General features: G+C 37.3%; 1 pseudogene; it reads right to left on the bottom strand.

Annotated features, from left to right (window-relative positions):
- Positions 1-397: 397 nt before the first annotated feature.
- LOC138155123 (cell division control protein 42 homolog pseudogene) lies at positions 398-9,262 on the bottom strand (annotated as a pseudogene).
- Positions 9,263-11,322: the final 2,060 nt, after the last annotated feature.

The raw sequence follows: 11,322 nt of genomic DNA, 5'->3' as shown, positions 1-11,322 counted from the left end.
TGGATTGGGGAAGGTGGAAGCCGGAGTCACAGGAAGGTCATGCTTCTACTCTGCCATCTTGGCTCTGCCTAGAATTAGTCTTACAGAATCATCACAAGCACATCTTGCTTTTAAACCAAAAAATAAAAAAAATAAAACCAGTGAACAAAAAATAAAAAATTATTACTGATCAGTTTTCTGTCAATACATAATTACTCAAAATTAACTAGAATTTAAACTGAGTTGGGAGAGAAATTGGGGGCCCAAATAGGCCATGTCTCACACTAGAGTGTGGGGGGTGGGTACAGGGCATTTTTCATTATTGCAAAATGAATTTCAATTTCTCTTAAGTTTGATTTAATATTGCTTTTAGTATGATGCCGACACCAGCTTTGCAGAGGGGGCTCTGCTGGGATGTTCATAGCAGCACACACCCTGTCACTCTTCTTGGTTTCCGAGGTCCAGGGCAGTCAGTATCACCTCATCAAATACATTCTTTAGGCCTTTCCATGTGAGCGCAGAACACTCCATCTATCTGACGGACTTCAGCTTTCAGGCCAGCTTTTCAACAGTGTCTGGAGTGATGATGGGCTTCTGTTTGTCCTTGGCAAGTTTCTCAGTAGTAGAAGGGTCATCTCTGAGATCAGTCTGGGTCCCAATAAGCAAGAAAGGATTCTTTGGACAGTGGTGAGTAATCTCTGGTACCCACTTTTCTTTCACATTTTCAAATGAGGATGGGGATACCACTAAAAAACAAGCAAGAAACACATTTGTCTGTGGAAAACGGAGGGGCCATAATCTGTCTTAATCTTCCTGTCCTGCAGTGTCAAACAGTCCAAGAGTGTGTGGCTCTCCGCCAATCCTAACTGTGACTGCAGAGCTGTAAAATATCATTGGTGCATATTCAGATGGAAATTTGTTTACTGTATATGAAATCAGAAGACATGTCTTACCAAGGGCACCATCACCCACAGCTACAAACTTAAATAGTCCTCATTGCTGAAGGCTTTTTGTATTCACTTCCAGTATTTCAGATCAATGCAATCTCAGCTTCTCTGCCCACTTTCAAGAATTTCAAGAAGTAGGAAAATGATTAGCAGTGTCAGACTCAGCAGAGTTTAGAGACCATTATAGACCTCATGTGGAGTATTTAATTAATAAATCAGTATTGCATTAATAAAACACTGCAAGGTACTGCCCTAGGAACTGGCGGCACTAGAACAAAAACAGATCCCACCCCCAAGGAGCTCTCATTCTATCAGAGGAGACATGTATGGAAGGAAATGGGGCTATGTGATTCTCCCCTCAGTTAATGTAATAACATTAAATATAGTCATACATATGAAGTTTTAAATGTATGTATAAGGTGGTTTAAGCCTGGTGAACCTCTTTGATTGAGTCAAGAAAAATTGCTGATTAGGCAACCAAACAAGCTAACTACTACATTTTTGGAGACTAAAAATCTGGACATATTTTCCACAGTTGAGCAGTGCAGCAGTGGAGAATTTCATTTTCAGAACTAGGGATAGGATCTGAAAGGGAATTGCTCTTATAGGGGAGAGGCTCTCATCTCCTTTCTTCTTTACCCTTTCCTGTTTCTCCCTTGCCCCATCTTCTTTCCTCCCCACTCCTTACATTTTTTAAAATTCAATTTTATTTTCAGTTTCAAATTCCCTCATCTACCCTCCCTTATCCATTGAGAAGGTAAAAAAAACTTACACATATGTATAGTCATTGAAAATAAATTCTCACACTAACCATGTTCAAAAGAAAGAATATGTTTCAATCTCTACTCTAACCCAATCATCTTTCTGTTTTGAGGTACATAACATCAGTCTTTTGGAATTGTTTGGTCATCATGTTGATCAGAGTTACTTAGTGTTTTGAAATTGATTACAATATTGCTACTATTCTGGTTTTACTCACTTCACTTTGCATCAACTCATACAAGTCTTCCCAGATTTTTCTGAAATCATTGCTTGCATTCATGTGCCATAACTTATATAGCCATTGGCCAATTGATGGGCATCCCTTCAGTTTCCAATTTCTCAAAAGAGCTGCTCTCAATATTTTTGTCCATATGGGTTCATTTCTTTTTTCTTTGATCTCTTTGGGGTAAAGACTTAGTAGTGGTGAATAGCTTAATAGCTTTTTAAGCAGAGTTCCAAATTGTTTTCTAGACTGGTTGGACTAGTTCACAGCTTCATCGACAATGCATTAGTGTACCTTTTTTCCCCACATCCCCTCCAGCATTTGTTATTTTCCTTTTCTGTCATCTTAACCAATCTGATGAATGTGAAGTGGTACTTCAGAATTCATTTAATTTTTACTTTCTAATTATTAGTGGGGTTTTTTTGCTTTTTTTTTTTTTGGAGGGGCAATTGGAGTTAAGTCACATGGCTAGGAAGTGTTAAGTGTCTGAAGCCAGATTTGAACTCAGGTCCTCCTGACTTCAGGGCTGGTGCTCTATTCACTGTGCCACCTAGCCACCCCTAATTATTAGTGATTTAAAACATTTTTATATGGCTATTAAAAGCCTAGATTTCTCCCTCTGAAAATTGCCTATTCATATTCTTTGAGTATTTATCAGAGAATGGCTCTTATCCTTCTAAATTTGACTCAATCCTCTATATATTTGAAAAATGAGACCTTTATCAAAGAAACTTACAGCAAAGATATTTCTTAGTTTTCTTCTCATTTTAGCTGCATTTGGTTTTATTTATTCAAAACCTTTTTAATTTTATGTAATCAAAATTATTCATTTTTGCTTCCTATGAAATTCTCTATCTTGTTTGGTCATTAAATCTTCCCCCACAGATCTAACAGGTAATTTCTTCCATGCATCATTGAATTTGTTTATGATGTTACTCTTTATGTTTAAATCATGTACTCATTTTGAGCTTCTATCAGTATATGGTGTCAGATGTTGGTCTATAAATAGCTTCAGCCAGACCACTTTCCAGTTTTCCTGGTAGTTTTTGTTGAAGAGTGAGTTCTTGTCCCAATGGCTAGGATCTTTGGATTTATCAAACACCAGGTTAGTGTGCTCATTTGCTTTTATATATTATGTACCCAGTTTTTTCCATTTCTATTTCTCATCCAGTACCAAATTGTTTTGACAATTACAACTTAGAAGAATAGTTTGAAATCTGCAACTTCTGGGCTCCCCTTCCTATTTTTTTTCCCCATTGATTCTCTTGATATTCTTAACCTTTTGTTCCTTCTGGTGAATTTTTTTTAAATCACTTTTTTTCTAGCTCTATAAAGCAATTCTTTGGTAATTTGCTATGACCCTGAATAAGTAAATTAATGTAGGTAGCAGAGTCACTTTTGTGATATTCATAGGTCTATCCATAAGTAATTCATATTTGTCAAATGTGAAAAGTGCTTTGTAATTGTATTCATAGAGTTCCTATGTATGACTTGGCAGGTAGACTGACTCCCAAGTATTTTATTCTATTTATAATTATTTTTAAAGTAATTTATCTATCTCTTCCTGGTGAGTTATGTTGGTAATATATAGGAATGCTGTTTATTTGTGTCTATTTATTTTATATCCTGAAACATTTTTGAAGTTGTTGTTTTGATTCAGTTTTTCAGTTGACTCTTTGGGGTTCTAAGTAAATCATCATATCATCTGCAAAAAGTAATAGTTTTGTTTCCTCTTTATCTGTGCTTATTCCTTATACTTTGCATGATTATTCATATACAACCTATATGAAATTGCTTACCTTTAAGGAAGGGGGAGTATGACGGAGAGAGGGAAAAAATTTAGAACTCAAAATTTTTAGGCCCAGATACTGCACGGAGGCTCACACAAAGCCTGGCCAACATGGAGGCAAGTTGATCCACCAACCTCAAGGGCCAGCCCCAGGCCTATCACCACAGGGCTGGGCTCTGACAGAGCTGGGTAAGACAAATACAGAGCCTGCGGCAGTGGCAGTAGCTACTGCTGGGACTACCAACCCACATCCTGGAAATTTAAAAAGCACCTATCTGAACTTCCAGGGACCAGGATGGCAGAGTGAACCCTGGCTGCTCCAAACCCCACCCCCCAGACCCTGAAAACACGGTAATTATTGCCCCAGAGCAAAATTTTAAACAGTAAAGGCTTGGGAGACCTAGAGGAAGGGCTGGCTAAGACCCTGCTTCAAAATGGGTAAAAAACAGACTGCAAAGACAAAGACTATAGAATCTTATTATTGTGAATGGGAGGAACCAAATTCAGAAGGAGACAGTATTGACTCCACACCCACAGCTGAAGCCTCAACAGGGAATATGAACTGGTCTCAAGCAAAGAAAGCATTCTTAGATGAGCTCAAAAAGAACTTTGAAAACCAAATTAGAGAGATAGAAGATAAAATGAATAATTATTTAAAAATCAAGATTGCAAAATTAGAAAAACATTACAATGAAGAAAACAGCTCCTTAAAAAGAAAAATGTGTGAATTAAAAATGAAATCTAACATATGGAAAAGGAGCTTCAAAAACTAACTGAGGAAAATAATTTGCTAAAAATTAGAATCAACCAAATTGAAGCTAATGACTCTATGAGGCACTAAGAATCAGTCAAACAAAACATCAAGAATGAAAAATTAGAAAAAGAAGTAAAATATCTCAATGGAAAAATAACTGACCTGGAAAACAGATCCAAGAGAGATAATCTGAGAATTATTGGTCAACCAGAAATCATGATGAAAAAATGAGCCTGGACAACATCTTCCAAGAGCTCATCAAGGAAAACTGCCCTGAGATCCTAGAACCAGAGGGTAATATAGAAATTGAGAGAATCCACCAGACACTCCTGAAAGAGATCCCAAATTGAAAAGTCCACAAAATGTTATAGGCAAATTCCAGAACTATCACATAAAGGAGAAAATACTACAAGCAGCCAGAAAGAAACAATTCAAATATCATGGAACTACAATGAGGATCGCACAGGATCTGGCAGCTTCTACATTGAAAGATTGGAGGGGGGCAGCTAGATGGCACAGTGAGTAAAGCACTGGCCTAAGAGTCAGGAGGACTCAAATTTGGTTCCGCCCTCAGACATTTAACACCCACACACACACAAAAAAAACTAGCCATGTAACCTTGGGCAAGTTACTTAACCCCAATTGCCCCCTAAAAAGGCAAAAAAAAAAAAAAAGAAAGATTAGAGGGACTGGAATGTGATATCTTTCAAGGCAAAAGAGCTCAGGTTACAACCAAGGATCAGCTATCCAGCGAAACTTATCATAATCTTCTAGGCAAGGATATGGTCATTCAATGATATAACAGACTTCCAAACCTTCCTGATGAAAAAGCCAGAGCTCAATGGAAAATTCAACCTCAAATTACAAGACTCAAGAGAGACATAGAAAGGTAAATAGGGAAAAACACACACACACAAACAAACAAAACAGACACACACGCATAATTTGTTATTCAATAAGAGCAAATTGTTTACATCCCTATATGGGAAGCTGATACCTGCTAATATTGAGAATTCTATACTTATGGTGACATCTAAAAGGGATATAGATAAATAGAGGGTGTGGGTATAAATTAAACAAAATGATGATTTAAAAAACCTTATTAAGGGCTGCAAAGGGACTGCAATGAAAGAAGAGGGAATAACGAAGCAGAAAAGGGCAAATTATGCCACAGAAAGAGGCATAAAAACATTTTAGTAGAGGGAAAGAAGGAAGGGAGATGAACATTATATGAGCTTTGCCCTCATTGGTTCTGGTGTAAGGAGGGAATAACATAATCAGTTAAGAATAGGACTCTATCAAGAAGAGACATAAAACCTATCATAATAGAAGGAAAGAGGGGAGGGAGAGGAGCATTGCATGAGATCTATTCTTGTCAATTTTGGTTCAAGGAAGAAATAACATACAACATCAAGTATAAAAATCTATCATACCCTACAGGTAGTAGGAGGGGGGAAAGGGCTACGAAAAGGGGGAGTAGTTAGAAGGGAGTGAAGAATAGTAAGGAGGAAGGGTAGGAAAAGGGAGGGGGGCTGATAAGGAAGGAATACTGAGGGAGGTGGCAGTCAAAAAAAAAACTCTTAAGGAGGGGAAGGGAGAAGGGGAAAAATAAAGGCATAAACAGGGGAGGGAATAGGATGGAGGGAAAGATAAAAATAGTAATCATAACTGTGTATATGAATGGGATGAACTCTCCCATAAAACGGAGGTGGATAGCAGAATGGATTAAAAACCATAATTCTACAATATGCTGTTTACAAGAAACACGTTTGAAATAGGGGGATACACACAGGGTAAAGGTAAAAGGCTGGAGTAAAATATATTATGCCTCAGCTAAAGTAGAAAAAAGCAGGGGTAGGGGGATCACTTTTAGAAGTGTTGTGTGATTTGACCAGATGATACTCTGGGCAGCCGTTGAGAGCCCCCTGGCTTTGAAAACCCAGATGCTGATACTTCCCTCTCTGGTAACTGTGATTTGCTATGGATGTAATGGTTGGACAGTTTGGAAGCCTGTCTGCTTGATCTGTTTCTCTGTCTTGTATGCTCTGAAGTTTGGGGTGCTGACCTTTTTCCCCTGAACTAGGTAAATGATATATGTTTGATTGATTAAAGTAAGCTTGTTAATCCCCCCCCAAAAGCAGGGGTAGCAATCTTTATCTCAGATAAAGCAAAAGCAAAAATAGATCTAATTAAAAGAGATAAAGAAGGAAACTATATCCTGCTAAAAGGCACCATAAAAAATGAAGCAATATCATTACTAAACATTTATGCACCAAGCAGTACAGCATCCAAATTCTTAAAGGAGAATTTAAGGGAGTTAGAGGAAAAATTAGATAGCAAAACTATATTAGTGGGGGACTTCAATCTCCCCCTCTCTGAACTTGATAAATCTAACCTCAAAATAAATAAGAAAGAAGTTAAGGAGGAAAATGGAATCTTAGAGAAGATAAATGTGGTAGACCTCTGGAGAAAATTGAATAGGGATAAAAAGGAGTATACCTTCTTCTCAGCACTACATGGCACATACACAAAAATTGACCATGTGCTAGAGCATAAAAACCTCACAAATCAGTGCAGAAAGGCAGAAATATTAAATACATCCTTCTCAGATCATGATGCAATAAAAATTATATGTAATAAAGGGCCATGGAAGGATAGACTAAAAACTAATTGGAAATTAAATAACTTAATCCTAAAGAATGAGTGGGTCAAACAAGAAATTATAGAAACAATAAGAAACTTCATTCAAGAGAATGGCAATAATGAGACAACATACCAAAACTTGTGGGATACAGCAAAAGCAGTACTCAGGGGAAGTTTTATATCCCTGAATGCATACATAAATAAAATAGAGAAAAGGGAGGTCAATAAATTGGGCATGTAACTGAAAAAGCTAGAAAAAGAACAAATTGAAAATCCCCAATTAAATACTAAATTAGAAATAATGAAAACCAGAGGAGAGATGAATAAAATTGAATTTAAGAAAATTATTGGATTAATAAATAAAACTAAGAGCCGATATTATGAAAAATAGCAATAAAATGATAGATCTTTAGTCAATATGATAAAAAAAAGAAATAAGAAAACCAAATTATGAGTATCAAAAATGAAAAGGGTGAATCTACCTCCAATGAAGAGGAGATTAAAATAATAATTGGGAATTATTTTGCCCAATTGTACGCACATAAATTTGATGACCTTAGTGAAATGGAAGAATATCTATAAAAACATAAATTGCCAGATTAAGAGGAAGTAAACTAATTAAATAATCACTTCTCAGAAAAAGAAATTGAACACGCCATCAATGAACTCCCTATGAAGAAATCTCCAGGGGCAGATGGATTTACTAGTGAATTCTAGCAAATATTTAAAGAACAATTGACTCCCATACTTTACAAACTATTCAGGAAAATTGGAGAAGAAGGAGTCCTACCAAATTCTTTTTATGACACAAATATGGTACTGATACCTAAATCTGGAAGAGACAGAACAGAGAAAGAAAATTACAGACCAATTTCCCTTATGGATATAGATGCAAACATTTTAATAAAATATTAGCAAAAAGACTACATCAACTTATCACAAGAACAATACACTTTGATCAGGTAGGATTTATTCCAGGAATGCAAGGATGGTTTAATATTAGGAAAACAATCAGTATAATTGATCATATCAACAATAAAACTAGCAGAAAGCATGTGATTATCTCAATAGATGCAGAAAAGACTTTTGACAAAATACAACACCCATTCCTATTAAAAACACTAGAAAGTAGAGGAATAAATGGAGTCTTTCTTAAAATAATAAGTAGCATCTATCTAAAACCATCAGCAAATATTATATGTAATAGGGATAAGCTAGAAGCATTTCCAGTAAGATCAGGGGTGAAACAATGATGTCCACTATCACCCCTCTTATTCAATCTGGTACTAGAAATGTTAGCAGTAGCAATAAGAGAAGAAGAAGAAATTGAAGGAATCAAATTATGCAAAGAAGAAACTAAGCTATCATTCTTTGTAGATGATATGATGATATACTTAGAGAATCCTAGAGAATCAAGTAAAAAACTACTTGAGATAATAAATAATTTGGCAAAGTTGCAGGCTATAAAATAAACCCTCATAAGTCCTCAGCCTTCCTATGTATCTCTAACAAAATCCAAAAGCAAGAGATAGAAAGAGAAATCCCATTTAAAGTTACTGTAAACATTATAAAATATTTGGGAAAATACCTGCCAAAACAAACCCAGGACTTATATGAACACAATTACAAAACACTTTTCAAACAAATAAAGTCAGATGTAACTCATTGGAAAAACATCAGTTGCTCATGGCTGGGTCAAGCTAATATAACAAAAATGAAAATTTTACCTAAATTAAATTACATATTTAGTGCCATACAAATCAATTACCAAAAAATTACTTTGTAGAGCCAGAAAAAATAGTAGCAAAATTCATTTGGAAGAACAAAAGGTCCAGAATATCAAGGTAATTAATGAAAAGAAACGTTAGGGAAGGTGGCCTAGCCATACCAGATTTTAATCTGTATTATAAAGTTGCAGTCATCAAAACTACTTGGTACTGGCTGAGGAATAGATTAGAGGATCAATGGAATAGATTGGGTACACAAGATTCAACAGCCAATGACTATAGTAATCTACTGTTTGATAAACTCCAAGACCCCAGTTTCTGGGATAAGAACTCACTATTTGACAACAACTGCTGGGAAAACTGGAACATAGTATGGCAGAAATTGGGCATAAGGCCGGGAAGGCGCAGCGGTGCGGCAGACGCAGGCCGGGAAGGCATGGCAGGCGGCAGAAGGAGGCCTGGAAGGGGCCTGATCAACTCGGAGGGCAAGTCTTCCCACCAACCACAAGGTCCACTACCAGGCCTATCACCAAAGGGCTGGGACTGGAAAGAGCAAGGTAAGAAGCAAATACAGGGGCCCCTGTACTGGCCAGCAAACATTCCTGGGGCTACCACTTCATAGCCCAGAAATCTTTTTTAGAAAGCCCCTTTCAGGACCTCCAAAGACGAGGATGACAGAGTGAACCTCACTTGCTCCAAACCCCCCCCTCTGGCCCTGAAAATATAGTAACTATTGCCCAGGGCAAAACCCTCTACAGTAAAGGCTTGGGATCCTAGAGGAAGGGCATGGTTAGGACCCTGCCTCAAAATGGGTAGAAAGCAGACTACAAAGACAAAGACTCTGGAGTCCTACTATCCTCAGAGGGAGGAACCAACCTCAGAGGGAGACAATGTGGACTCCACACCCGCAGATGAAACTTCAACAGGGAATGGAACCCAAGCACAGAAGGCTCTCCTAGATGAGATCAAAAGGAACTTTGAAAACAAAATGAGAGAGATAGAAGACAAAATGAATAATTCTCTCAAAACGAAAATAGCAGAATTAGAAAAACATTATAATGAGGAAAACATCTCTCTAAAAAGAAAAGTGTATGATATGGAAAAGGAGCTTCAAAAATTAACCAAGGAAAATGATTTGCTAAAAACCAGAATTAAACAAATGGAAACAAATAACTCTATGAGGAACCAAGAATTAGCCAAGCAAAACAACAAAAATGAAAAATTAGAAAAAGAGGTAAAATACCTCAAAGAAAAAATAACTGACCTGGAAAACAGATCCAGGAGAGATAATCTGAGAATCATAGGCCTACCAGAAAATTATGATGAAAAAATGAGCCTGGACAACATTCTCCAAGAGCTCGTTAAGGAAAACTGCCCTGAGATACTAGAACCTGAGGGTAAAATAGAAATTGAGAGAATCCACTGGACACCTGGTGTAAGAGATCCCAAACTGAAAAATTCTCGAAATGTTGTGGCCAAACTCCAGAACTACCAGATAAAAGAGAAAATACTTCAAGCGGCCAGAAAGAAACAATTCAAATATCGAGGTCAGTGAGGATTGCACAGGATTTGTCAGCCTCTACACTGAAAGATCGGAAGCAGTGGAATACAATTTTCAGGAAGGCAAAAGAGCTCGGATTACAACCAAGGATCACATACCCAGCGAGACTGAGCATATTCTTCCAGGCAAAGAGATGGACATTCAACGATATAACAGAGTTCCAGACCTTCTTGATAAAAAAGCCAGAACTCAATGGAAAATTCAACCTCCAATTAAGAGATGCAACAGTGACTTAGAAAGGTAAACAAGGAGAACACACACACACACACCCGGCTATTTGATAAGAGAAAACTGGTTATAGACAAGTAGAGGGTATGACTATAAAATACACAAAATGACGATTTTTTAAAAATCTTGTTAAGGGCTACAAAGGGACTGGTTGAAGTGGAAAAGGGTAAATTATGCCACTCATAGAGGCATAAAAACTGTAAAGCAGAGGGAAAAAAGGGAGGGTGTTGGGAAGCATATGAGCTTTTCTCTCATTGGTTCTGGTACAAGGAGGGAATAACAACCAGTTAAGCATAGGACACTATAGAGAAGAAATGCAAAAAGAATCATTTTAGAGGGAAAGAAGGGAGGGAGAGGAGCTTCGCATGAGATTTGTTCCTGTCATTCTTGATGCGAAGAAAAAATAGCATACTTCATTAAGTATAACAATATCCTACAGGCAGTAGGAGGGGGAAAGGGTTACAAAAGGGGGGTGGGAGTGGTTTGTAGGGAGGGAAGTAGTAAGGGGAAAGGGGAGGAAAAGGGAGAGGGGCCGAAAAGGGAACACTGAAGGAGGCAGTGGTCAAAAGGAAAACTATTAAGGGGGGGAAGGGAGAAGGGAGGGAAAATATGAACATTAACAGGGGCAGGAATAGGATGAAGGGAAAGAAACAGATAATAATCATAACTGTAAATGTGAATGGAATGAACTTTCCTATAAAACAGAGAT

This window comes from Petaurus breviceps, unplaced genomic scaffold (assembly GCF_028583685.1).
Source record: "Petaurus breviceps papuanus isolate PSGF00001 unplaced genomic scaffold, PetGlider_PUasm1.0 91133, whole genome shotgun sequence".
Taxonomy (NCBI): Eukaryota; Metazoa; Chordata; class Mammalia; order Diprotodontia; family Petauridae; genus Petaurus; species Petaurus breviceps.
The sequence above is the reverse complement of the archived record's forward strand: the minus strand, read 5'-3'. Positions and strand labels throughout refer to the sequence as shown.